Genomic DNA, 5,581 nt, shown 5'->3' on the forward strand with positions numbered 1-5,581 from the left:
TGCTGCTGGATGGCTGAGGTGCACGAGGTGCAGGGCGCACTCTGCTGGGCTGCATCACCAACCTTACCACGAGAGAAATTTTGAAGGAAGTAAATTGTTTTGGATAACATTGTTTGTACTTGAGTGTTTCAATACAACTTCAGTGCACATGGTTTACTCATTTCAAGCGAGAATCAAATTACGTACCTGAGTCATTTGGTGTGTCAGCCACACCTGTATCCCCCTCCATCTCTATGACCATTCCACTCAGGAGGGAACTGCCTATGATCCCTGCTAGTTTCTCATTCAGGGGTGTGAGCTCCGGTGTCGTCTTTCCCCAGCCGGTGGCGCACACACTCTGCCTGTGTAAGGCTATGCACTTTTTGGCCTCTACCTTGATATCGGACCACTTCTTCTTCACCTCTGTCAGTCCGACAGTCTGACCTTCTGAGGCCACAGCATTTACAGCATCTGCCACCAGCTGCCGCTCTGCTGCCTTTTTAGCATTGGTAATGCCCATACTGAGCCCACCAAACAACATTGTCTTTTTCTTTTCAACTTCTCCAACAAGAACTTCTACCTCACACTGTGTAAAGTTTCTTTTTTTACCTACTTTCGCAGCATTTGCCATGATCTTCCTTGTGCCGTATCTTGATGATGAATATTAATTCAGGGTGTTTCACTGGCCATTCATAGTCAACTATGGATGTGGCTAGACGCTCGTTCACCTGCGCCAAATGTCGAGTTGATTGTGATTTATAAAGGGAAACAGGCATGCACACTGTGTTATAAATCAGGATATTTGTTTGTTTAAGCACTTTCTGTGCTTTGTTCGCACGTCACCTTTAGTCACCATTCCTGCGCACAGTTTAATAAATGAGGCCCCTGGACTGGTTTTCCTCATATCTTTTGGAGAGGAGTTTTGCTGTGTTGCATGGTCCCTACAGGTCTGATACTGCTGCTCTGGTGTACCTCAGGGTTCCAGCTTGGGTCCTATACCATTTGCTTCATATATGCTTCCACAAGGGCACATTATTAATAAAATCAGAGGTATATCTTATCACTGTGCAGCTGACAAAATTCAGCTGCATGTCTCCTTTAAGCCTGATAGAACCGACAAACTCTTGGTTTTGCACAACTGTCTGATTGCCATTAAGGACAAGATGTCCAACAAGAAAGTATTGGGTCCCTTTCCTAAGTTATACAGTAAAATTTAAGAAATCTTTCGATCACCATATTAAATCATTGACCAATACTTGTTTTTCACAAATAACAAATACTGCAATGCTCAGGTCTATTGTGTCACAACCTAAACTGGAGATGATTCCGCATGTTTTTGTGTCCTCCTGACTGGACTACTGGGATTACCTTTTCACATGTTTTAGCAAATCATCTCTGAACCATCTGCAAATAACCCACATTGCTGCTGCCAGGCTGTGAAATAGATCCAGCAGGACAACACACATTACACCCATTTTTCTTTCTTTACGCTGGCTTCCCATCAGGTTTAATTTTAAGGGCCTTGTTCTCACGTACAGAGCCCTTAATGCTCAAGTACCTGAATACATCTGTGACCTCCTCCATTCCCATATCACCAGTAGGTCTCTTAGGTCCTCTGAACAGGACCTACTGGCTGTCCTGCGCTCTAGACTGAAAACAAAAGGTGATCATCCTTTTGAATTAGTGGCTCCAACACTAAGGAACTGTCTTCCATTAGGTTTACAGTCTGCAGTCTCCATAGAAACCTTTAAAACACAACTGAAGACCCATCTTTTCAAACTGGCCTTTGCTGTTTCTTGGTGTATTTCTTTTGGAGTCTTCAATTGCCTGTATTTAGTCCATGTTTTTTTGGCCGTGTTATTTACTTTTATTTTGTGGCTTTTGTTTGTGTTGTTGCAGTGCCTTTTTTATTGTTTGCATGTTTTTATAGTCTTCTTTTGTGAAGCACTTTGTGAATTACATTTCTGTGAAAGGTGCTATAACAAATAAATGTATTATTATTTTTCCCTCAAATGAAAGTTACGAATGTAACTACAGTTCTATGAATCCGGAATGACCGCCAGAGGCGGTGCTTTAAGCACTGAATATTCCCCTTCATGCATGAGCAGTTTGAGTATGTATACCAACAATGTCACCTGTGACCCCTGGATGACCCGGTGACATCAGAGGATAATTTCCTACAGAATCCTCCCGCGAGAACACGAGGATTCTGAGTGACAGAGTGCTCTGGCGGTCATTCAGGATTCATAGAACCGTAGTTACATTAGTAACTTTTGTTCTATTTCATCCCTGCTAACTGCCAGAGGCGGTGCTTTAAGCACTGAATGACTCATACCACAGCAAAGTCACAAGGAATCCAGATTACAAACCTCAATGAGTAGAATCAGAGGATTCTGGTAAAAGGACGAATCCCAGTGGATGGGGAGAGAGCACAACCCTTGCTAGGGCCACCATAGCAGAGGAAGAGCTGTTCCGACCGTCAAATGCCTGTGGTAGCTGCAATATATGCTCTTAGGGCTAACCACTTCCAATGCTGGGGGTCTCGTGGCTCTTGGAGGAAGCACCCTCCAAGCCCCCTTCAAGAAGAGGGACAGCAGACTGTGGCTCCCCACTGTGCCGTTGTCAACCCTAGCATGTCGACACAATGTGGCCGCCACATACACCTTCAGAGTAGAAGAAGAGTGACCACTGTCGAGGAGGGACTGCAAGAATTCAAGAATTGTAGGTACAGAGCAATGCATTGGGTCTTCACTACACCAGTTGGAAAATAGCTTCCATCTGTTGTAGTACTGCAAACGAGTGGATGGCGCTCTGGCACTCATTATGGTATGCCTGTCGGGTTCCACACAGCTGCTCAGCAGCAGTTCAGGCCCTCCAGCAGCCACACACACAGTTGGAGGCGCTGGGGATTGGGATGCCAGATCCGACCCCCCAGGAGATCTCTCCTGTTGGGGAGGTGCCACAGCGCGCCGCAACAGAGTCTGTGCAGCAGAGGAAACCATGTCCTCCTCAGCCAGAAGGGGGCCACCAGCAGAATTCTGTGACCCTCCAGAGGAACTCTCTGAAGTACTGGCCGAATCAGAGGAAGCGGTGGGAAGGCATATAGTAGACCCTCTGGCCAAGGATGGCCAGAGCATCCTGCCCTAGAGGGCTGGTCGTCTCTGCCAAGGAGGACCACCGAGGGCAGTGGGTTGACGCACAAAGAGGTCCACCTTTGCTCTGCCAAAGAGGTTCCAGATGGTGTGCACCACCTCCGGGTGGAGGCGCCACTCCCCTGATGGAGGCCTTTGATGGGAGAGGAAGTCTACAAGGTGGTTCTTCTCTCCTGGTAGATATATTGCCCATAGGCTGATCAAGCGGGGGGCTGCCCAGGTCAGGAGATCCTGTGACACCTCCAGCAGCTGTGCAGACTTGGCCCCACCCTGATGGTTGATATGATATATGGTTGAGGTGCTGTCTGACCGTATGAGGACATGCTTGTCTCTCAGGTACGGCAGGAAGTGCTCGAGAGCTCAGTGCACCACTCGCAACTCCAGCACATTGATGTGCTCGGCGCGGTCGCCCACAGACCACCGCCCGTGAGCCGTCCTGCTCTGCCACACTGCACCCCATCCCGAGGGGCAGGCATCTGGAGTGACAGTCTCCCTACGAGATGGAATGGAGCCCATAGGGACACCCCTTGTCATGTCAATGTCAATGTCAGCTTTATTTATATAGCACCTTTAAAACAGCCAACGGCCAACCAAAGTGCTTTACAGTTAAAATAAGCAAGAACAACAACACACAAAAAACATTTATAAAGTGAAATATAACAAAGGTAAAAGACCAAATAGAGGTGACTATACTCAACCAAAGGCCAAGGTGAACAAGTGAGTCTTGAGCAGTGATTTAAAAGTGGAGGTCATGTAGGCCCTGTCCCTCCACGGGGCCAGGGGGAGGAGACACTGCTGCGACACCCTGAGCTTCCTGTGCCTGTGCCGCCTGGCATCCAAGTGGAAGCTGTTCAACGACCTCTGCAGGGGGCGCAGCGATAGCAAGCCCAGCAGAACAACAGCTAAAACGGATGTTGGTTTGCCCAAAAGACGAAGAAGTGTGACCAAGGGCAACAGACGTCCCTTTTGGAATAGGGGAAGAAGGTGCAGGATGTCGGCCACACAGTGGGGGGACAGACAACCTGTCATAGTTACAGTGTTCAATTCTACACTAATGAAAATTGTGGTCTGAAATGGTTCCAGACTCTTCTCCATATTTACCTTGAGCCCTAGGTGGGCTACGTGGGACAGGAGATACTCTGTATCTTGGGACACCTGAGTGCGGGATGGGGCACAGATCAGCCAATCGTCTAGGTACGGAAGAACCTTCACGCCCCGAGACTGCAGAGGCGCAAGGGCCTCTGCCACACATCTGGTGAACACCCTTGGGGAGAGGGAGAGCCCGAATGTTAGCACCCTGAAGTGCCAGTGGCGGCCTCGATTGGCAAAACGCAGAAACTGCCGGTGTTGATGGGCAATGGGACAAAATCCGCGGGTCTTTTTTGACACAAGGAAGTATGTTGAGTAGAACCCCCTGGGGTGTGACAGGGGGTCTACAGCCTCGATGGTGCCCTTGGCCAGGAGGGCGGATAACTTCTGGTCCAATGCTGGGGCTTTTATCGGGTCACTGATGATGGTCATTCTGACCTGGCTGGATGTAGGGGGTCGGCGTCAATACTGAAGCTTGTACCCGTGGGTGGTTGCCACCTTAACCCACAGGTCTGAAGTGTGAGCAGCCCAGTAATTGAGCTGCAGATGGGAGAAATACCTGACAGCCGGCCCCGAGGCCTCAGTTCCTGGCCCCCCGGCCCCTGTCACTACCGTCAAATTCGACTGTGAAAGCCAGACTTGGCGACGAGTTTGAATTATGGTGGACATCATCCGTTCGATTTACCTGGACTGAAGGCCAAATGCTTCTAGTGACGCATCACAAAAAGTGATGGCAGCCATGTGCACGATATCACGCATGGAGCTGTCTTCCTTCTCGGCCAGTGAACTCTGCGCTGAGGAGTGGGAGACCCCATCCCTTGTATCTTCCCCATAATCATGGAAGTGAGTAGCCGAAGCTGCCAGGGAGAGCGCATCATCCTCTGGAACCAGTTCTGGCATTGGAGGAGTGAGCACCTCATCCTCCTCTGAAGGGACAGCAGGCTTGTGGGCCCTGAGTATGGACCTCATCTGAGCCAACTCAGCGGACAGCTGATCCACCTTTAATGAAAGTCTGCCGTGGCCAGGCTTTGTCTTTTTTCTGGAGGGCGCAGCTGCAGCGGTCTCAGCCCGACGCTTAGAGTGTTGATGTTGGGGTGGAGACAATTGGTCTGATGGGGGGAGGTCACCTTCACCCTTCGGGTGTTCCAGCTCTGCCAGTCTGTCAGCCCTCACTGCCCGGGGCATGTAGCTGCAGTTAATACAAGGATTTTCAGAGAGTGCCTCCTTCAGGTGCTCCAGTCCAAGGCACATATGGCAGAGATCATGGCTATCATCTGGCTGCAGAGCCCCACAGGAAGTGCAGTAATGGGAGATATCCATCATGGTGGCACTGGAGAAACACTGCCACACCAGCTAATGCG

The sequence above is a fragment of the Epinephelus moara genome, chromosome 16, assembly GCF_006386435.1.
Source record: "Epinephelus moara isolate mb chromosome 16, YSFRI_EMoa_1.0, whole genome shotgun sequence".
NCBI lineage: Eukaryota > Metazoa > Chordata > Actinopteri > Perciformes > Serranidae > Epinephelus > Epinephelus moara.